The sequence below is a fragment of the Loxodonta africana genome, chromosome 18, assembly GCF_030014295.1.
Source record: "Loxodonta africana isolate mLoxAfr1 chromosome 18, mLoxAfr1.hap2, whole genome shotgun sequence".
NCBI lineage: Eukaryota > Metazoa > Chordata > Mammalia > Proboscidea > Elephantidae > Loxodonta > Loxodonta africana.
The window spans coordinates 30270622-30294226 of record NC_087359.1 but is presented as its reverse complement, the minus strand read 5'-3'; the positions used below and the strand labels follow the sequence as shown (position 1 = coordinate 30294226).

Genomic DNA, 23605 nt, shown 5'->3' with positions numbered 1-23605 from the left:
TAATAATTATGCTAACAGTAGTCGTTCACTAAGCCAGACACGACACTGTGCTCTTTACAGATAAAATGCACACAACAATCTTCTGAAGTGTTATTTCCAGTACAAAAGAGGACCCAGAATCTCACAGAGATTAAGAAACTCAGCCAAGATCACACAGCCAAGAATGCAACAGTATAGATAACTGCCAACTTGAAGGAAAGAACAATGAAGATCTTTTTCTACTAAAACTTTAAGAGCCAGTGAAATTTTTGAATGCCTGACCTTGCAGTTCAATACGAGAAATATACAACTATAAATTCAAAATTTTTCAAGATCCCAAGAGAACATGGGTCCTAGATTATGGGACTCTTTGTGTACGTGTCCCTTCTAGACACAGAAGAAAAAAAAATATGATGACTGAGATGCTATTTTCAATTTTTTATTATATTATTTTTTTAATTTTGTATTTAATTTTTTTGAAAGGATAATAGAGTTACATGATACAAATACCAGACTGTATAAAAAGACATGGTGAGAAGTCTCCTTCCCAGCCTGTCCTGTCATCTCCCTGTCCAGTTCCTAGACTCAACAGGTAACCAATGTTACCATTTTCTTGTTATTCTTCTAAGGTTTTTTTGGTTTTTTTAATGCATAGACAAGATAATAAAAATTCTCTTATTCCTTCTCTTTTTTTAAAACACAAAAGGTAACATCAAACACACTGTTCTGGATCTCTTAACAGTCTAACTTGGAGATTTTCCATATCATATCGAATTATGTTTTAATTCTGTCCTCTTGCTTGTCAAAAAAGCTTTTGACTTGCTTTCATCATAGTTCAGTCTAGCACACAATGCAACCAGCAGTCCCTAAGAGCGACCTGAGACGACGGTGGTACTATGTCATACATCAAAGACCATACACCTCTTCTCTGCTTCTCCCCATCTTCATTTCTTCTTTCCCACTCCTCTTCCATCTCATCCATGCCCTAGCCCTAAAAGTTGGACATGGAAGCATCATTGATATTGCTTAGTCATGACTGCCAATATTCAGGTTTAAAAAAAGATGTAGACCCGTGATATAGAGAGAAAAGAATAAATAATCGTTTCCATGGGAACTTCTAATTATGAGAGTGCCTTGACTGAGTTTTTGATTTGAAGTTATTTTTCCTTTGGTATTTTAGTACTTATGCTTCCTTTGGTACTTCAGTTGTAATGACGGTGAATATGGGCAGTATTTTCTATAACCATGGAAACAACCACATACTCTGGTCTAACATTTAACTCCTGACAGAACTACAAAGTTCATCCTGAAATAAGATAATCAAAAGCAAAGAACTACATAAGTTGAATATTTTGGCTTCAAAGTATACATTTTAATTAACCTATCATTTCTTTTCACTTAAAAATGAATAGCTCTAACCTGAACGTACATCTTAGAAACGTCTTAACAATTTTCACAACTGAAAGAGAAAATAAAATTTCCTTTCTCTCCTTTTGTCCTCCAGCCTGCAAAATTCAATGTTATCCTTCCCTCCCACCCCAAAAATAAAAGCTTTTCTTCCGTGTCCAGATCAAACATTACTGTTTTTAAGTTTTTTAAGTAATAAAATTAGGAGGAAAATATTAGCAAATAAAAGATTTGTTTAAACTTAGGTGTCTTTCACTGATCAAAAGACTGGTAGAGAAAATAAATTACGGCAGCCACATAACTACATTCTTAAGTAGTTAACAGGTGGTAATTCACACAGTATGAAGCACTGCTTATGTTTTGTATTCCTGCCATGCCACAGGCCTTTGGTACAGCTTCAGGGCAACTGTGGAACTATATTATTTATAACACTCCCAAATTCAGAGACATTTAGATGTACAATCTCAAACATCGTATATCTTAAAAAAGCAGACCTGTGTATACCTAATACACTAATTAAGACCAAAGTGATTAAAATGAAATTCAATATATATATTGATACCAATTTCCTTAAGTTTCTAGGGAACTAGTAGCCATTGATATTTCCGTCTGCTTCCCAAAGAGCACAGAGGATGCCAGGTACTGGCACTAAACACGTGGTACCGAAGAGAAACAAACATTCTTGTACAATAAGATCCTGCAATTACTATGGTTCAGGACTTCTGGCTGGGCTCCCCATGCAAACCCTCCAACTCTACAGAGAGAATGGCTGGAAAAACTATGCCACTTTGGCTTTTTTCATACTAATACAAGCACTCATTATCCACCAATAGCAGCTGGAACATAAATGAAAATGAGCACTCAGTCTACATTACCTAAAGATTTTCCACAAGTCCAAATATTTAGGGTACAGACACTGCCTTATGCTGTGATTTACCTACTGCATCAACCTGGAATTCCACAGGCAGATTACTATACAATGATCTTAACTATACTAGCATCAAGCTCCAGGGAAGGCAACCTGTGCCATCTGGGGACACTGGTGGAGGACCTCCATCACTCCTTATCTTTTTCTCTGTCCTTCCTCCCCACGTCTTAGGCTTTGCCCTCTGCTTAGCCTTAATGGACAATACTTTAGCCATCTATACACAAAGGGTGGGAAAGAGGCAAGGGACACTGGAGAACAACCACACCAACGAGTGTTTTCACCTGAAGACCATTCTGCCCACACTGTCCAAATAGCATTTACCCCATGAGATGAAACTTGACACAAAATGCTACCTGTTGAGAAAAACAGCATAAAATTTCATGCAGAAAGCTAGGGAGCAGAAGGCGTACACTCCAAAAGAGCTGTCCACGTAGACCAGCAAGTCTTAGAATGTTCTAATATACTATATAAAGTTTCAGAATAAACCAATGGTTAATGACACACCTTTTGCAATACATGAATCAGCTGATTTGCAAGAGTGGGACACACCCTAGTACCTATGACTCTCAAGCACCTGTTTGAGAATGGACCTCGATGTCTGAATTGCCAGCCCATCCTGCTGGGAATGGAACAGAATTTTACAACTATGTGGGTTGTCATAATTAAAACTAAAATATTGAACAAACCATTATAATGGAAGTTAATCTGAGGACTTCATCAACATTTTAACACCAGTAATCAAGACCAGTAGCAATACAAAGGGAGTGACCAATCAGTTCCTAGAAGGCAAACACAATAATTTTTGAGGGGAGAGGAGTGCCAGGTAAAGAGCTGAATAACAAATTCAAGAAGTAAAATGTTCTCAATTCTAAAGAAAAATAAATGAGGCCATTAATGAAAAAAATAACATGTCTTACCTTAAGAGGCATCCAAATAGCATTCATAGTGTCAGGAATAGTTCAGACAATACTCAGAAATGAGCAAGAAGGGAGTCTTAGTAATTCCCTTGAAGTCACCAAGTATGAGCAGGTAGGAAAATTTTTTGTTTCAAGAAGTTATCTGAAAGAGAGAACTTACATTTAGACTAAAAAAAATAAATCAATAAGCAAATAGTTTAAGCTACCAGGACAGAGATTTGAAGTACTACTTGCGTCACCATCCTAAAAGATGTACAAAATAGTCAGTCTCCTTTTGGAAAGGGCAAATGTGTAGGTTTATGTATCTATCTGTACATATACACATATCCTAGATAAAATAAGTAAAACATTTTGTTGTTGTTGCTTATCAAGAATTAGAAAACCAAAATCCCAGAGAGAAAAATGATTATCCCGGGCACTTCATAAACACTACTGAAAGATAATTTGTGTTTTTTGTTGTTGTTGTTGTTTACAAGCCCCTTACCACACTTAAATTTTATTTTGTAAATTAAAACCTCTCTGATCATTCTGATAGTCCTAAGTTTTATTAGGCTTAAATTAAGTTTCAGAGCTGATTCTACTGAAAAATAAAATCTCTTGACTAAAATACTACAATCAAGGAAAAGACTCCTCTTCCCCAGAGATCTTTAAAAATCTACCAAACAACTTAATTTTGATGATGGGAGGGAGACAATTTTGCCTGGCGGCAGGAGGATGGACTAAATGACCTCTTGTAGGATCCTTGTTTAAGTCCTAGGCCTGAATGTAATTCCAGCTTAACCAGTTACTGCTTAGCTTAAAATGGAGGCTGGCCCGAGTAGGGACAAAAATGACAGCACCCACCTCTTTAAAATATATTTCGAAAAATCTAAGACGAAAGTATCCCCGTTTTTTAATAAAAAATAAAATAAAAACCTCTGGAGTGGATTTGTTCTTGGTACGTGTTTGTCACTCTGGCTTTGAAGAAATGGCATCACTTTCCTCACCGCTCATCGGATTTTTTTTTTTGGGGGGGGGCCTGCAGTTTGACTCTTGCCCCAAGTCTCAGGTATGTTTAATACGCCCCTCCAAGATCCCCACATCCGAAGCCAGGAGGGGAAAGAAAAGGGAGAGCCCGAGTTCCCACCCCTCCCCCCAACTTGGACCCTTGTCCCAAACCGAATCCCCCCGCCACCTCCCCGCAGTGGGGCGACTCCTCCTGCCCCATACCCATTGTTGGGGTGGGGGAATAGGGAGGAGTGAGCTCAAGGTGGGGGAACCGGCGGCCGGCCGTTTCCCCAGCTCGCTTCTGGAGGGGCGGCCCGCGGGATGCAGCTTCCCTTCCTCTCCGCGTCGGTCCGTCCCACCTCGGCCCGGCCTGGCGCCCTGGGCTCAGCTCGGCGCCCCTGCCCCCGGCTCCGGCCGGACCCCCGGTCAGCCAGGCTCCCCTGCCACTCGGCCAGCGACCCGCGGCCCAGTCCTGAGGGTGGGCGCAGGGCGGGGGTCCGTGTGCCCCACACACGCGTCCCCACTCCCCCAGCCCAGCCGCTTCCAGGGCCCTCGGCGGCGCCCGCTCCCAGGGCCCTTCGGCTCCCCGCCTCCTGGCCGGGCCGCCCCCTCGGGCTCTCCCCGTCGGGGCCGCCTCCCCTTCCCCACCATCACCCCTACCCACTCGTGCCCCCACCCCCCTGGGCACCAGTGCCAACGGCAGCTCCCCCAGCCCCGGACCTACCTGCACGGCTCAACCAAGCCTAGAAGTGGGGGCGGGGAATCTTTCGCCCTCCTCCGTCTCTCATTGGCCCTTCCGGGACACATCGTGGGCGCCATTGGCTGATGGCGGGTGTCCGTCAGAGCGGCGGGGCTGGACGGAAGGGGGAGAGGGATGCTGGTGCCTCGGCGTCTCTGTCTCTGTATATCTCTCTGTCTCTGTCTCTGCCTCAGCTCTTGGAAACTGGAGGCTTTTGGACTAGGGGACTGGAAAGGGGCCTGAGGTGGGAAGAATAGGCTAAGGGAATCCCTGTCGAGCTTCCCAACCGTCTGCCACTCTGACCCCCTACCTAAGTCCCCCCTCTGTCCTCTTCTCCATCACCCCCAGCCCCTGCCCCCCACCCCGGTAGATTTTTCATCCAGGAAGCGACGTGATGAAAACTCGAGGCCGGAAAGCCACAGGGAGAGATTTTATACATGTATATAAACATATAAACCCACTGCATATACACATATAAATATTTATATATATATATATAGTTAACAAAATATAAGGTCATGAGGGCCTGGAGAGAAAAGGGCACACATCTCTGAGACAGAGGACTTGAGATATAGCCCCTATAAGAAGGAATCCAAAATCACTCTAAGATCTGGTAACAGTGGTTACCTTCTAGGAGGGGAACTGAGTGCCTGCGGAACCAGGTGGGAGGAAGACTTACATTTTTCACTGCATATCCTGATTTTTGTGCCATTCACAAAGATTACCAATTTTAAAAAACTGATTTAAATTTTTAAATAATTCTATGATCGCAAAATCAGGGGAACAGGCAAGGTGGTTGTTCAGGAAAATTGGGACAAGATACAGATTTGGGGAGGAACTTAGTTATTAATATGTTCGGTTCCAGATAGAAGCAGTAAAACCAAGTGGAGGTGTCCAGAGGCACTTGGAGTTAAGGAATTTACAAAAGGGTGAGCAATCTGAACTAGAGATTTAGGGTTCTCTGCCTAAATATAGTGGTCAGTGACATGCTGATGGATAAACTCACCAAAGTATAAAAAGATACCCAACAGTTAAAGTCAGGCATTTGGAAAAGAAACAGAGGGTCAGTGAGGTAAGAGAAACAGAATATGGAAGAGTTGTGAAAGTTAAGGGAGAAAGGGCCTCTGGAAAAACAGGATAATAAAATCTATGAGAAGCTCACAGATCTTGAAGCTCTCTTCAGTGATCCTCTTCAGGCTTTGGTAACCCTGTGACAGTAAGAATGAAAGCCAAAAAAAATACCCATAAAGCAGGGGTTCTTAACTTTTTTATGCCATGGACCCCCTTGGCAATCTGGTGAAACATATGGACCCTTTGGTCTCAGAACAATGTTTTTAAGTGCATAAAAAATATACATAAGAATTCATGAGACACCAAATATTGAAATATAGTTATCAAAATATTTTTAAAGTGTGATATAGTAATACATACTTTTTATCAATATATTAAATAATAAAAGCTAATGGCAGATCTAATGACCATGATAATTTTGAGCTGGTGTAGTGTTTAAGAGCTACGGCTGCTAACCAAAAGGTCAGCAGTTCGAATCCACCAGGCACTCCTTGGAAACTCCATGAGGCAGTTCTACTCTATCCTATAGGGCTGCTATGAGCCGGAATCGGCTCAATGGCAGTGGTTTTTTTTGTTTGTTTGTTTTTTGGTTTTTAAATGAGCATAAATAATATTTCAAGATATCTGCAACGACTATAATACAATATGAAAATATCTGTGATTTATTTTGGTGACAAGATCACAGGTAGTGCTAATACTGCTATGGTTTGTTGTCTACATGCACAACTGAAGAAAATACTAAATTTGTTCACTTTAGTAAAAATGAAGATTTTTCCATCTATTCAAATTCATGGACTCCCTAAACTGTGGACCACGGATTAAGAAACCCTACCCTTAAAAGATCATCCTCCCCATCCTCCACACACCCATACCAGAGTGAGTCCCCACCTTCATCCCTAATCCTTGTCTCCCCCCATTCCCACAGGCCCCAAGCACTCTGATTTCCAGTCTGGCTTGTGACACAGAAGACAAAGGATTATGAGTGTGGCTTGAAGAGAGATATATATACCTTGTCTTCCTTCCAAGAAAAAAGAGAAAACTATGAAGTATATTGCAGATCTGAGACAATGGGGAAAAGAAACCCAGGATGCGGCAACATTCATTCCTAAGAAAAAGAACACATATTATAAAAAGAGAACATCTTTATCCGTTATGAGTCTTTTTTGAGTTCATTAACGCAGCTTAAATCAGATCTAGAAGAACAGCTTCAAACTAGCTCCTTTTTTTATATATCTATAAAATGGAGCAAAAAGTAGCATCTACCTTCTAGGTTTGTTGTGAGGATTAAAAGAGTTAATACACATAACAGTTTTAACCAGTGCCTGACACAGGCTAAACACTCAACTTTCAACTGTCATTATTGTATTTGGCATCTTGTATTCCAGGGCATTCCATGAATATTGCTAGTATGATTATTCATATTAATGACATGTACAATAGCAAATTAAGAACAATAAGGTTAACTCAGAACACTTGTTTTTCATTTAAATGTTGCAAAATTGGAATATTCCATTTCTTCCAGTTACATTTACATTCCTCCAGGGAGAAGAACATCAGTGCCTCTTTAAAGGGATTGTAAACTCGGGAAAAAAAAAATTATTTTTGCTATTCGTATTACAAAAGGGCTAATTTCCATAATGCTTTATGTAAAGACCTCCTACAGACCAATCAATAAAGAAGTGCAATCCTCATACGCTGCTGGTGGCAGTGTACACTGGTACTGCCGCTTTGGAAAAGACTTTGATATGATCCAATAAATTTAAGATATGCATATCCTATGTCCCAGCAATCCCACTCCTAGACCTATATTCTAAGGAAATGCATACTTTAAAGTGTCAGAATTACTGTATGACAATGTTCATAGCAGTGTTGTTCCTCATTGCCCAAAACTGGAAATATCTCAAATGTCTACCTAAGTGTAAAATGCATAAATTGTGGTATATTCGTCCAATAAAAATGAACAAACTGTGATTATGCTCAACAACATGGGTTAATTTTTACAAAGGTAGTATGGAACACACACATACAAAATACAGAAGAATATATATACGTATATATGAATATAAATGTGTATAGATATACACACATACACGATATGATTCCATTTACATAAAGTTCAAAAATAGGCAAAGGTAGGTGGTAAAATTGTAAGAAAAAGCAAGGAAGAGAACACCATAAAAGTCAGGAGAGTCGGCAGCAGGGGACAGAGGGAACTGCAGTTGATGGGGGTGAGGGTGCGCATTCTAAGTGGCTGGCAGTGTTGTTGTTTTTTTTTTTTTAACCACAGTGGGTACACAAGTATTGGCTCTCGAACTATTTATTTTTAAAGTGTTACATATGTGCAAACACAAAAAAGTTTTTGTATATATATTCCACAATAAAAATGTTTTTTAAAAAAACACATCTCAGCAGGCAAAATCGTCTCGAAAGGAGAGACTGCAAGGGCTGACTCAGGGGAGAGCAAGTGGGAGTACGGAGTAAGGTGTATATAAACTTATATGTGACGGTCTGACTTGATTTGTAAACGTTCACTTGAAGCTCAATAAAAGTTAATTAAAAAAAAAAACACATCTCAGTAGAAAAGTGGACAAAGGGTATGTCAGAAATTTCTGAAAAACGAAAATATAAATGGCTCTCAATCAAATGAAAAGATGCTCAGCTTCACTAATAAGACACACATTTAAACTTCATTGAGATATATTTTCATCTAACAGATAACAAATACAGATAATATCTGCTAACACGTTGTATTGGCAACAGAGTGAGAAAAAAAGGCATTTTTATGTATGGCTGGTAAAAGCATAAATCATTACAATATCTGTGGAGGGCAATTAAGCCATACCCACTGCTTTTGAGTCGATTCCGACTCGTAACGACTTGTTAAGACAGAGTAGAACTGCCCTATGGGATCTGTAAGGCTGTGATCTTTACTGAAGCTGACTTCCACATCTTTCTCCTACAGAGTGGCTGGTGGGTTCCACTGTTTGGTTAGCAGCAGATTTGCTTTAACCACTGAGGCACCAGGGCCATGACCACCGAATTATAAATGCCTGTGTGCTTTAATTCAGCAATTCCACCTCTAGGGGCTTATTCATTCATTTCCCCAAATCTTTATTGAGCACTTACTACGTGGCAGGCATTGTCCTGGAAATTTTCCTACTGATATACTCTCTGAAAAGTTTGGAAACATGGGGCTGTTCATTTCATAATTACAGGTTGCTCATGAGGAAAAAGGATTGAATCTGAACCAGAGAATATAATTAAACTTATGTCAGTGCACATTAAATAAAATGAAAAAACCTATAATAAATATTTTCTCTGCTCACAAGTTTTTAGATACTCTGTACATACATGGAAACCCTGGTGGCATAGTAAGTAATTAAGAGCTACAGCTGCTAACCTAAAGGTTGGCAGTTCGAATCTATCAGGCACTCTTTGGAAACTCTATGGGGCACTTCTGCTCTGTCCTATAGGGTCGCTATGAGTTGAAATCGACTTGACAGCAATAGGTTTGTTTTTTTGGTTTTTATATGTACACAGTTATTGGTTTGCTTGTTTGTTTTTTTTTAACATTGTATTAGAGCAAAAGGTGGGAAAAATAAAGCCTAAATGCCTTTCATTATAGGATTGGTTACTCCAGAAGTGTCTTAGTTATCTACTGTTGCTGTAACAGAAATACCTCAAGCTGGTGGCTTTAAGAAACAGAAATTTATTTTCTCACAATTTAGGAGGCTAGAAGTCTGAATTTAGGAAGCCAGCTCTAGGGGTGGAAACCCTGGTGGCATAGTGGTTAAATGGTATGGCTGTTAACCAAAAGGTCAGCAGTTCAAATCCACTCGGCACTGTTCGGAAATTCTATGGGGCAGTTCTACCCTGTCCTATAAGGTGGCTCAACAGCAGTGGGTTTGGGACTTTTTTTTTTTTTTTTTAGCTCTAGAGGAAGGCTTTCTTTCTCTGTTGTCTCTGGGGAAAGGTCTTTACTCTTCAGCTTCTGTTTTCTGGTTCCTTGGAGATCCCCATGTGGCTTGACATCCTTCTTCCCCCATTTCTGCTTGCTTCCTTGCTCAAATAAGATTGACATAAAAACACACCTTAAACTGAAAGTGTTCATTAACACAACAAAGACAACCCATTCCCAAATGGTATTATAATCACAGGCAGAGAGGTAAGGATTTACAACACACACTTTTGGTGAACAGGATTCAGTTCACAAGAAAGATCTACATGTTATAGACTTGAGGCAGAATTCCTTCCTCTCTGGGAAAGCTCAATTTTGGTTTTTAAGGCCTTCAGTTGATTGAATGAGGCCCACTCATATTATCGAGGGTAGTCTCTTTTACTTAGAGTCAACTGATTATAAATGTTAATCACCAACAAAGTACAAGTGGCCACCATAAGCCAAAAAAAAAAAACCAAACCCATTGCCATTGAGTCAAGTCTCATAGGACAGAGTAGAACTGTCCCATGGGGTTTCCAAGGCTGTAAATCTTTAGGGGAACAGAATGCTACATCTTTCTTCCGCAGAGCGGCTGGTAATTTCAAACCTCCGACCTCTCAGTTCTCAGTCGAGCGCTTTAACCACTGTGCCACCAGAGCTCCTATAGCAAGCCTATAAACCAAAAAACAACCCATTGTCGCTGAGTGGATTTCTACTCATAGCAATCCTATAGCCTAGTCAAACTGACACATACAATTAACTGTCACACACCACCCCTTCTGCATATAGCATTTTCGATGCCCATGTCCACAGAATTCTGATAGGCCCATGATGCATACGCACAAGAGTCCAGCAAGCCTCAAAGTGAGTACAAAGTAAACATGTTACATCTATGACTGAATAGGACAGCCACTGACAGCCCTGAGAGGCCATGCTTTCCATTCTGACCAGAACTTGGTTCCAATGCAGATGGAAGGCAAAGGTGCTCTAAGAAACACGAGGGACCAAGGAACCCTCTTTCTTTATTGTGTTACTTCCCTTATATTAAACAAAAAAAAAAAAAAAAAAAAAAGCCATTGCCCTCGAATCTATTCTCACTCACAGTGACCCCACAGGACAGAGTAGAACTGCCCCATAGGGTTTCCAAAGCTGTAAATCTTTTAGAAGAAGACTGCTATATCTTTCTCCCGAGGAGCGACTGGTGGGTTCCAACCACCAGCCTTTAGGTTAGCAGCTGAATACATAGCCACCGCATCACCAGGGCTCCTTTCCCATGTATTAGCCAACTATTTATGCCAAAAATAATAGAAAAACATAGAAGGAAAAGAAAGATTAGGCAACCCATAGTGCTTTTCTTTCCTTACTCAAGGAAGCTGAAGGTAGAAAGAGTTGGAAGAATCTGCACATATCAAGAAAGGAAATCAAAATAGTTTTCTCTTAGCTTTGTGCAATATTTTCACTGTTCTGACAAAAACAAAATACATTTACACATAAAAAAAAAATTTTTTTTAACTTACAAATTACAAATTGTACAATTTCAGTGATTCCACATACAAATTAAAAGCTCTTTAAAATTGGCATTGCACAATATAAAGATGGATGGTAAAATTCAGGCTAAATACTTAAATTTTTAATTTTTCTAACTTAGAATTACAAAAACACCCTGACAAATCACAAGACAGACCACAAAAGAAAGGAGAAAGCTTTATTTTTTTTTAATAATTTTTATTGTGCTTTAAGTGAAAGTTTACAAATCAAGTCGGTCTGTCACATATAAGCTTATATACACCTTACTCCATACTCCCACTTACTTTCTCCCTAATGAGTTAGCCCTCTCCCTCCTTCCAGTCTCTCCTTTCATGAAGATTTTACCAGTTTCTAACCCACTCTACCCTCCTATCTCCCCTCCAGACAGGAGATGCCAACACAGTCTCAAGTGTCTACCTGATACAAGTAGCTCACTCTTCACCAGCAACTCTCTCCAACCCATTGTCTAGTCCCTTCCATGTCCAATGAGTTGTCTTCGGGAATGGTTCCTGTCCTGGACCAACAGAAGGTTTGGCAACCATGACCGCCGGTATTCTTCTACTCTCAGTCAGACCATTAAGTCTGGTCTTTTTATGAGAATTTGGGGTCTGCATCCCACTGTTCTCCTGCTCCCTCAGGGGTTCTCTGTTGTGTTCCCTGTCAGGGCAGTCATCGGTTGGGCCGGGGACCATCTAGTTCTTCTGGTCTCAGGATGATGTAAGTCTCTGGTTTATGTGGCCCTTTCTGTCTCTTGGGCTCATAGTTATCCTGTGACCTTGGTGTTTTTCATTCTCCTTTGCTCCAGGTGGGTTGAGACCAATTGATGCATCTTAGATGGCCGCTTCTTAGCATTTAAGAACCCAGACGCCACACTTCAAAGTGGGATGCAGAATGTTTTCATAATAGAATTATTTTGCCAATTAACTTAGAAGTCCCCTTAAGCCATGGTCCCCAAACCTCTGCCCTTGCTCCGCTGACCTTTGAAGCATTCAGTTTATCCCGAGAACTTCTTTGCTTTTGGTCCAGTCCAGTTGAGCTGACCTTCCGTGTATTGAGTATCGTCCTTCCCTTCACCTAAAGTAATTCTTATCTATTAACTAATCAGTAAATAACCCTCTCCCACCTTCCCTCCCTCCCACCCTCATAACCACAAAAGTATGTGCTCTTCTCAGTTTATACTATTTCTCAAGATCTTATAATAGTGGTTTTATACAATATTTGCCCTTTTGCCTGACTAATTTCACTCACATAATGCCTTCCAGGTTCCTCCATGTTATGAAATGTTTCACAGATTCGTCACTGTTCTTTAACGATGCGTAGTATTCCATTGTGTGAATATACCATAATTTATTTAACCATTCATCCATTGATGGACACCTTGGTTGCTTCCAGCTTTTTGCTATTGTAAACAGAGCTGCAATAAACATGGGTGTGCAGATACCTGTTTGTGTAAAGGCTCTTATTTCTCTAGGGTATATTCCGAGGAGTGGGATTTCTGGGTTTTATGGTATGTCTATTTCTAACTTTTTAAGGAAACGCCAGATAGATTTCCAAAGTGGTTGTACCGTTTTACATTCCCACCAGCAGTGTGTAAGAGTTCCAATCCCCCCACAGCCTCTCCAACATTTATTAGTTTGCGTTTTTTGGATTCATGCCAGCCTTATTGGAGTGAGATGGAATCTCACCATAGTTTTAATTTGCATTTCGCTAATGGCTAATGATCGAGAGGATTTTCTCATGTACCTGCTAGCTGCCTGAATATCTTCTTTAGTGAAGTGCGTGTTCATATCCTTTGCCTACTTCTTGATTGGGTTGTTTGTCTTTTTGTGGTTGAGTTTTAACAGACTCATAGATTTTAGAGATCAGGCGCTGGTCGGAGATGTCATAGCTGAAAATTTTTTTACCAATCTGTAGGTGGTCTTTTTACTCTTTTGGTGAAGTCTTTAGATGAGCATAGGTGTTTGATTTTTAGGAGCTCCCAGTTATCTGGTTTCTCTTCATCATTTTTGGTAATATTTTGTATTCTGTTTATGCCTTGAATTAGGGCTCCTAACGTTGTCCCTGTTTTTTCTTCCATGATCTTTATCGTTTTAGACTTTATGTTTAGGTCTTTGATCCACTTGTAGTTAGTTTTTGTGCATGGTGTGAGGTATGGGTCCTGTTTCATTTTTTTGCAAATGGATATCCAGTTATGCCAGCACCATTTGTTAAAAAGACCATCTTTTCCCCAATTAACTGACACTGGGCCTTTGTCAAATATCAGCTGCTCATATGTGGATGGATTTATATCTGGATTCTCAATTCCGTTCCATTGGTCTATGTGCCTGTTGTTGTACCAGTACCAGGCTGTTTTGACTACTGTGGCTGTATAATAGGTTCTAAAATCAGGTAGAGTGAGGCCTCCCACTTTCTTTTTCTTTTTCAGTAATGCTTTACTTATCCGAGGCTTCTTCCCCTTCCATATGAAGTTGGTGATTTGTTTCTCCATCACATTAAAAAATGTCATGGGAATTTGGATCGGAAGTGCATTGTATGTATAGATGGCTTTTGGTAGAATAGACATTTTTACTATGTTAAGTCTTCCTATCCATGAGCAAGGTATGTTTTTCCACTTAAGTAGGTCCTTTTTAGTTTCTTATTGTGGTACTTTGTAGCTTTCTTTGTGTAGGTCTTTTACATCTTTGGTAAGATTTATTCCTAAGTATTTTATCTTCTTGGGGGCAACTGTGAATGGTATGGATTTGGTGATTTCCTCTTCGATGTTCTTTTTGTTGGTGTAGAGGAATCCAAGTGATTTTTGTATGTTTATCTTATAATCTGAGACTCTGCCAAGCTCTTCTATTAGTTTCAGTAGTTTTCTGGAGGATTCTTTAGGGTTTTCTGTGTATAAGATCATGTCATCTGCAAATAGAGATAATTTTACTTCCTCTTTGACAATCCGGATGACCTTTATTTCTTTGTCTAGCCTAATTGCTCTGGCTAGGACCTCTAGCACAATGTTGAATAAGAGCGGTGATAAAGGGCATCCTTGTCTGGTTCCCGTTCTCAAGGGAAATGCTTTCAGGCTCTCTCCGTTTAGAGTGATGTTGGCTGTTGGCTCTGCATAGATGCCCTTTATTATGTTGAGGAATTTTCCTTCAATTCCTACTTTGGTGAGAGTTTTTATCATGAATGGGTGTTGGACTTTGTCAGCATCAATTGATAAGATCATGTGGTTTTCTCTTTTGGTTTATTTATATGGTAGATTATATTAACGGTTTTTCTAATATTAAGCCAGCCTTGCATACCTGGTATAAATCCCACTTGGTCGTGGAGGATTATTTTTTTGATATGTTGTTGAATTCTATTGGCTAGAATTTTGCTGAGGATTTTTGCATCTATGTTCATGAGGGACATAGGTCTCTAATTTTCTTTTTTTGTGCTGTCTTTACCTGGTTTTGGTATCAGGGATATGGTGGCTTCATAGAATGTTAGGTAGTATTCCGTCCTTTTCTATGCTTTGAAATACCTTTAGTAGTAGTGGTGTTAACTCTTCTCTGAAAGTTTGGTAGAACTCTGCAGTGAAGCCATCCGGGCCAGGGTGTTTTTTGTTGGGAGTTTTTTGATTACCGTTTCAATCTCTTTTTTTGTTATGGGTCTATTTGGTTGTTCTACTTCTGATTGTGTTAGTTTAGGTAGGTAGTGTTTTTCCAGGAATTCATCCATTTCTTCTAGGTTTGCAAATTTGTTAGAGTACAGTTTTTCATAATAATCTGATATGATTCTTTTAATTTCAGTTGGGCCTGTTGTGATGTGGCCCATCTCGTTTCTTATTCGGGTTATTTGTTTCCTTTCCTGTATTTCTTTAGTCACTCTGGCCAATGGTTTATCAATTTTGTTAATTTTTTCAAAGAACCAGCTTTTGGCTTTGTTAATTCTTTCAATTGTTTTTCTGTTCTCTAATTCACTTAGTTCAGCTCTAATTTTTATTATTTGTTTTCTTCTGGTGCCTGATGGACTCTTTTGTTGCTCGCTTTCTATTTGTTCAAGTTGTAGGGACAGTTCTCTGATTTTGGCTCTTTCTTCTTTATGTATGTGTGCATTTATCGATATAAATTGACCTCTGAGCAATGCTTTTGCTGTGTCCCAGAGGTTTTGATAGGAAGTGTTTTCATTCTTGTTGCATTCTATGAATTTCTTTATTCCCTCCTTAATGTCTTCTATAATCCAGTCTTTTTTGAGCAGGGTATTGTTCAGTTTCCAAGTATTTGAGTTCTTTTCCCTAATTTTTCTGTTATTGATTTCCACTTTTATGGCCTTGTGGTCTGAGAAGATGCTTTGTAATATTTCAATGTTTTGGATTCTGCAAAGGTTTGTTTTATGACCTAATATGTGGTCTATTCTAGAGAATGTTCCATGTGCGCTAGAAAAAAAAGTATACTTTGCAGCTGTTGGGTGGAGTGTTCTGTATAAGTCAATGAGGTCAAGTTGGTTGATTGTAGCAATTAGGTCTTCCGTGTCTCTATTGAGCTTCTTACTGGATGTCCTGTCCTTCTCTGAAAGTGGTGTGTTGAAGTCTCCTACTATAATTGTGGAGGTGTCTATCTCACTTTTCAGTTCTGTTAAAGTTTGTTTTATGTATCTTGTAGCCCTGTCTTTGGGTGCATAAATATTTAATGTGGTTATATCTTCTGAGTGTATTGTCCCTTTAATCATTATGTAGTGTCCTTCTTTATCCTTTACGGTGGATTTAACTTTAAAGTCTATTTTGTCAGAAATAATATTGCTACTCCTGCTCTTTTTTGCTTGTTGTTTGCTCGATATATTTTTTTCCATCTTTTGAGTTTTAGTTTGTTTGTGTCTCTAAGTCTAAGGTGTGTCTCTTGTAGGCAGCATATAGATGGATCGTGTTTCTTTATCCAGTCTGAGACTCTCTGTCTCTTTATTGGTGCATTTAGTCCATTTTCATTCAGCGTAATTATACTTAAGTATGTGTTTAGTGCCGTCATTTTGATGCCTTTTTGTGTGTGTTGTTGACAATTTCATTTTTCCTCTTGCTTTTTTGTGCTGAGACTTTTTCCTTTGTAAATTGTGTGTGCCTTATTTTCATAGTAGTTGACTTTATGTTTGCTGAGTGGTTATGTTTTTCTTGGTATTTATTTTGAGTTATGGAGTTGTTAGACCTCTTTGTGGTTACCTTAATATTTACCCCTATTTTTCTAAGTGAAAACCTAACTTGTATTGTCCTGTATTGCCTTGTTTCCCTCTCCATATGGCAGTTCTATGCCTCCTGTATTTAGTCCCTCTTTTTGATTATTGTGATCTTTTACATATTGACTTCAATGATTCCCTGTTTTGAGCATTTTTTTCTTTTTAAAATTAATCTTAATTTGTTTTTGTGATTTCCCTCTTTGAGTTGATATCAGGATGTTCTGTTCTGTGACCTTGTGTTGTGCTGGTATTTGATATTATTGATTTTCTGACCAATTTCCTTTAGTATTTCTTGTAGCTTTGGTTTGTTTTTTGCAAATTCTCTAAGCTTGTGTTTATCTGTAAATGTTTTAATTTCACCTTCATATCTGAGAGAGTGTTTCACTGAATATATGATCCTTGGCTGGCAGTTTTTCTCCTTCAGTGCTCTATATATGTCATCCCATTGCCTTCTTGACTGCATGGTTCCTGCTGAGTAGTCTGAACTTGTTCTTATTGATTCTCCTTTGTAGGAGACCTTTCTTTTATCCCTGGCTATTTTTAAATTTTTCTATCTTTGGTTTTGGCAAGTTTGATGATAATACGTCTTGGTGATTTTCTTTTTGGATCAATCTTATATGGGGTTCGATGAGAATCTTGGATAGATATCCTTTCACCTTTCATTATGTCAGGGAAGTTTTCTGCCAACAGATCTTCAACTATTCTCTCTGTATTTTCTGTTATCCCTCCCGGTTCTGGGACTCCAATCACATGCAAGTTATTCTTCTCGATAGAGTCCCACATGATTCTTAGGGTTTCTTCATTTTTTTTAATTCTTTTATCTGATTTTTTTCCAGCTATACTGGTGTCAATTCCCTTGTCCTCCAGCTCCCCCACTCTGCATTCCAATTGCTCAAGTCTGCTCCTCTGACTTCCTATTGAGTTGTCTAATTCTGTAATTTTACTGTTAATCTTTTGGATTTCTGAATACTCTCTGTCTATGGATTCTTGCAGCTTATTAGTTTTTCCACTATGTTCTTGAATAATCTTTTTGATTTCTTTAACTGCTTTATCAGTGTCTTCCTTGGCTTTTTCTGTAGATTGCCTTATTTCATTTCTGAGGTCATCCCTGATGTCTTGAAACATTCTGTAAATTAGTTTTTTATATTCTGCATCTGGCAATTCCAGGATTGTATCTTCATTTGGGAAAGATTTTGATTCTTTAGTTTGGGGAGTTGTAGAAGCAATCATGGTCTGCTTCTTTATGTGGTTTGCTATCGACTGCTGTCTCAGAGCCATCTATAAGATATTGTAATGATTTATTTTATATTTGCTCACTGAGTCTTGTCTTGTTTTGTTTTCTTTCAATCTACGTAGATGGGCTACTAGATTGTGCTGTCTTGATTGTTGTAGTCCTTGAACCACTTATGTCCTATTACCAGCTGGTTTGGGCTATTACCAGATATATAAGTCTAAGAGTCCGTTCACTATTCTTGAGTAGAATCTGATTTTGGGTCATCAAGTGTGCGGTACAGACTGTCACCTCTCCACCTAGGGGAGTAGTGGTGATAGTTGTGTGCACCAGATTCTAGTAGCAGCAGGGGGTCACACTCCAGGGGGGACAGGATGCTGACAGGCTTCCCCCAAGTGCCAGTGAGGTAGGTGTGTCTCTATTCCTAAAGGACTTTGGTGGGTGGGCTCTGCAGCTGTACCTTAGGCTCCCAATGCAAGTACCTCTACAGATTGGTAGGTGTCACCATCCTTAGACCCCTAAGGCAGAAGGGTAGGTGGTCTGGGGGGAGCTTCAGCCCTCAGTTCCCTGTTGTGGGTCAGTGAGGGCTCTGTTGGATATGCAGAGATATCAGACCTGGGAAACTTGTCTTTCCAGTAATCCGGTAAAACAATTACAGTCAGATCCCTATCAGAATTGCCTTTGCATTATAATAGACACCTTGTTCCCTGTAGGGATGAAAGCCCAAGACTGTGGATCTCATATGCTTGGCTGGAGCTGATTCTGTATTTTTAGTCCAATTAGGGAAGGGTTTTTGGTCCCTGGGTTTTTTGTAGCTGCTTCTCTCAGGCCAGGAGAATGGGTTAGGAAAAGACCAAAAAAAAAAAAAAAGAAAGAAAAACCACAGAGCACTTCACTCTCTGGCTCAGCAAATTCCAACGTTGATGAAGCCACCTGGGAAGGGGAGGGGAGGGATCAGATAAACAGGAGAGAGTACCACACCGGAATATAGACAAAGTTACTTATCTTGTTTGGTGATGACTGTTTTATCTGAGATTCCCGAGGGGTGTGTCCTGTGTGCTTTGGCTGGGTCGAGATTGCCCCCGAGGGTCAGGCCCATGTCCTGTGCTTGTGCTTTCTCAGAAGCCGTGGTCAGTTTTTCCACTCCCAGTCCAAAGCCCAGCGCCAAGGTTGCCCATCTGGGAGGCTGCACTCCAGGCTCCAAAATCAGTCACTGCCTCCCGGTGACTTCTCCTCCTGTCAGCCGCATCGCTGCACTGCCTGCGTGCACTGGCTGGGCTTCCCCAAAGGACACTTTTGGGGGCTAGGGCTGCGTCCCGTGTTTGCGCCCTCTCAGGATGCCGTGCTCAGCTTCCCCGCACCCAGTCCAAGGCCCAGCACCAAGGTTTTCAGACTGGGACGCTGGCTCCAGGCTCCGAAAGCAGTTATTGCTTCCCCATGGTTGTTCGTTCTCAGTCTCTGTCACTCAGGTCAACTTTTTAGATCTGTGTTTGATGGTCAGGGTTCGTAGATTGTCATGTATGTGATCAATTCACTTGATTTTCCGAGTCTTTGTTGCAAGAGGGATCCAAGGTAGCTTCTACCTAGTCAGCAATCTCGGCCCCGCTCCCAAAAGCTTTATATTTTAAGACCTTTTTCCCTACATTTTTTCCTGTTTTTTGAAAAAGGATCCCCACATTTTCATTTTTCACTTGGCTATGCAAATTATGTAGCTGGTCCTGTCCATCACTTAATGCTTGAGTGACACTGGGCAAGCTAAACACTCAGTGCATCCTTTTCTTTCTCTGTAAAATGGAGATAATAATCATACCAATTCCATAGCATTGTTAAGGATTAAATATGCTAATGTAAGTAAGACTCTTAGAACAGTGTTCAGCTGTTACACAAGTGGAGTCCTTGGGTGGTGTAAACAGTTAATATGCTCGTCTGGTAGCAGAAAGTTTGGAAGTTGGAAGCCCACCAAGAGGCTCCTCAGAAGAAAGGCCTGATCTACTTCTGAAAATTAATCAGCCACTGAAAACCCTATGGAGCATAGATCTGACACACGTGGGGTTGCCGTGGTAGAGTCAACTTAATGGCAATTGGTTTTTAACATAAGTATTTGCTGTTATTATCATTACTGCTGTACTGCTATTATCAAATACACAATGGAAGAATATCCAGCCATCAAAAAGAAAGAGGAAGCCCTACCTACATGCACTGCTAGAGAGTAATCTCTAAGGCCTATTGTTAAGTGAAAAAAATGTGCCAAACAATGTGTATGACATGTTTCCATTTGTGTAAGGAAGGAATGTAATGGTACATACTTAAAACATATTTCTGAAAGGATTGTTGTTATTGTTGTTAGCCGCCTTCCAGTCAATTCCAAATCACAGCAACACCACGTGTGCAGAATAGAACTGCTCCATAGGGTTTTCTTGGCTGTAATCTTAACAGAAGCAGATCACCAGGACTTTTCTTCTGTGTTACCACAGGGTGGGTTCGAACTGCCAACTCTTAGGTTAGCAGTTGAATGCAAACTGCACCAGATACACAATAAATTAAATAACATTAGTTGCTTCCAAGGAGGGGAAACAGGTAACTGGAAAATAAAGTGAAAGGAGAATTTTTCTCTCTAAGCTTTTGCGCTATGTCAATGTGTCATGTATTCAATAAATAAATCAACTTAAACATTTTACACAGATTGTAAATTACTTGAGGGCAGGAACTGTCTTCTGTATTTTATTTTACAAAATGCACTGCCATGCGCAAAGTCTAAGTAAATGTCAGCTGAAACACTTTTTTAAAGTTTAAGAAATTAAGATCAGTTATAAGCTTTTTCTAAATCAGACCTACCTATTGCCATCAAGTCGATTTCAACTCATAGCACCTCTATAGAACAGAGTAGAACTGCCCCATAGGGTTTCCAAGGCAGTAATCTCTACGGAAACTAATTGCCACATCTTTTTCCTGTGGACTTTTCAGTTAGCAGCTGAGCACTTAACCACTACCCAGAAGGCAGAGGCTCTAAATCAGATGCAATGGCATTATTTTAAATACACTCATTTTTTATTAAGAAAACCCTGGTGGAGTAGTGGTTAAGTGCATTTTTTATTACCTACTTGGCTTCCTGGAGGCATTCTAGTTTGTGACTCTTGGTTTAAGTGATCACAAAATCAAGCCTGGTTAGGAAGAAAGCAAAATCAAGAGGGGTGAAAAGTAACAAAAAATAAATAAAACTAATAGGATCTTGCCACTGTAAGATGGGAAAACTGGGGAAATGGGAGTAAGGAAGTAAGAGCTGGGAGGAGTTAAGATTATGGGTCAGGACGACGACAACAGAAGAGTAGCTGCTGAGACTGCTTACGTACAGCCAAAACCCCCCTGGGATCTGGTTCCTTACTTTGGAAGCATGGGGTCATGGTTTCATGCAACATCACAGTTAATTGGCCTAATAATGTGTTTAGTACTTCTGTTCTACCTCCTAGTTTGTTGTGTAGTACCTGAGGTCTTAAAAGCTTGCAAGCAGCCATTCAAGGCATGGCAATTGGTCTCTACACACCTCGAGCAACAGAGGAAGATAGTCAGGAACAACTGTCTTCTTTGCCACGAAACCAGAAGAACTGGGTGGTGCCTAGCTACCACTACTGAACTTTCGTTTTTTTTTTTTCTTTTCTTTTTTTATTGTACTTTGGATAGAGGTTTACAGAACAAACAAGTTTCTCATTAAACAGTTAGTACACATATTGTTTTATGACATTGGTTAACAGCCCCACAACATGTCAACACTCTCCCTTCTCAAGCCTGGGTTCCCCATTACCAGCTTTCCTGTCCCCTCCTGCCTTCTACTCCTTGCCCCAGGGCTGGCGTGCCCCTTTAGCCTGCTTTTGTTTTATGGGCCTGTCCAATCTTTGGCTGAAGGTTGAACCTCAGAGAGTGGCTTCATTACTGAGCTAAAAGGGTGTCCAGGGGCCATACTCTCGGGGTTTCTCCAGTCTCTGTCAAGCCAGCAAGTTTGGTCTTTCTTTTTGAGTTAGAATTTTGTTTTACATTTTTCTCAGCTCTGTCCAGGACCCTCTATTGTGATCCCTGTCAGAGCAATCAGTGGTGGTAGCCGGGCACCATCTAATTGTACTGGACTCAGTCTGGTGGAGGCTGTGGTAGACGTGGTCCATTAGTCCTTTGGACTAATCTTTCCCTTGTTTCTTTAATTTTCTTCATTCTTCCTTGCTTCTGAAGAGGTGAGACCATTGGAGTATCCTAGATGGCTGCTCATAGGCTTTTAAGACCCCAGATGCTACTCACCAATGTAGAATGCAGAACATTTTCTTTGTAAACTCTGTATGCCAATTGAGCTAGATGTTCCCAGAGACCATGGTCCCCACAGCCCTCAGGCCAGCAATTCAGTCCCTCAGGGGGTTTGGATGTGTCTATGGAGCTTCCATGACCTTGCCTTGTACAAGTTGCCCTGGCTTCCCTATTACTGAATGTTTTGATCAAAGATTGTATAGGAGAATTTTGATCGAAAGGAGTGAAATACAGAACAGAATATCAAATTCTCATGGACTCCAAACTTCCTGGAGACAGGGGGCTGGATGAACCCTGAAACTATTACCCTGAGATAATCTTTAAAACTTAAACTAAAAATATACCCTGAAATCTTCTTAAAACCAAATAATAGTTCAGCTTTACTAGTAAAGCATGTCTGCCTTGACTATGATGCTTTTTTAAGAACTATCTGTACAGGATGAAAGTGACAACAGCAACTCAAAAGATTAGATAAGAACTTTAGGGAGCAGTGAGCTTATATTAATGGGGGAGGAACAGCTTGGGAAAGGGGCATGAGAATGATTACACAACACGAATAATGTACTCAATGTCACTGAATTTTATAGGTAGAAACGGTTGAATTGGCGTATGTTTAACTGTGTGTATTCTCAGCAACAAAATAAAATAAAAAGAAAACCCTATGGAGCGCAGTTCTTCTCTGACATACATGAGGCTTTTATGCAAATGTTCATACCAGAAAAAAAAAAAATTATAAATCAGAGAGTTGGATTAAGACAGGGAGCAAAGTCCCTGAGATCGGAGGGTGCCTGTTTGAGAAACAGAGAAGAGACTGGTGTGGTTAGAGGAGAAGCAAATAAAAGAGAAGTAGACTATACTATCAGGGAGGTAATAGGGAGTTGAGTGTGGAACCCAGAGACTCAGTAAGACAAGGAACAGAGGGGCCCCCAAATCTGCAAACAAAGTAGCAAGAAATGGGCCCTGGCCCAGAAACAAAACCATTTCTCAGGACAATAGGGCAGGGTATCTAAAAAGAGCCCACAGACTTCTTTAAAGTTGCCTCTCAGAAGCAGCTGGAGAAAACCAGGCCCAGGGACATGCACAGAACATCCACCTGTGACCTTCCACCAGGGGCAGTGAGAGGCTACAACCCCAGCCAGGGAATCGAACCCGGGGAGCGGAAAACACTCCATAATAAGTTCTGCTATGAATCCCAGAGGCCTCCAGGACGGGAGCCATCTTGGAAAGCTGCTGTGCAGTGCACCTTAGTTAACATATTCACTCCTGTGTCTATGAATACACACGAATCTTTTCCCACCCAGGAACTTTTAAAAACTCAGGCCCTTCTTTTATTCTGCGAGATGGGGGTATGTGTTGCTCTAGGCCCTCCTCATCTCCGCTTGCAAGCCTCTTCAATAAAACTTTG

At 40.3% G+C, this 23605-nt stretch overlaps 1 protein-coding gene across 3 annotated transcripts in view; it reads right to left on the bottom strand.

The window, feature by feature from the left end:
* KANSL1 (KAT8 regulatory NSL complex subunit 1) overlaps positions 1 to 5060 on the bottom strand; it is a 185758-nt gene extending 180698 nt beyond the window's left edge. For 2 of the 3 annotated variants that reach the window (XM_023553779.2, XM_064270985.1), the window contains exons 1-2: positions 4943 to 5059; positions 3232 to 3373 (exon numbers count right to left, since the gene is read on the bottom strand). The gene's annotated coding sequence lies outside the window, so the exon portion shown is untranslated. Of the gene's footprint in view, positions 1 to 3231; positions 3374 to 4942 lie in introns of all 3 variants that reach the window. The other variant, XM_064270984.1, reaches the window with a different exon arrangement.
* Positions 5061 to 23605: the final 18545 nt, after the last annotated feature.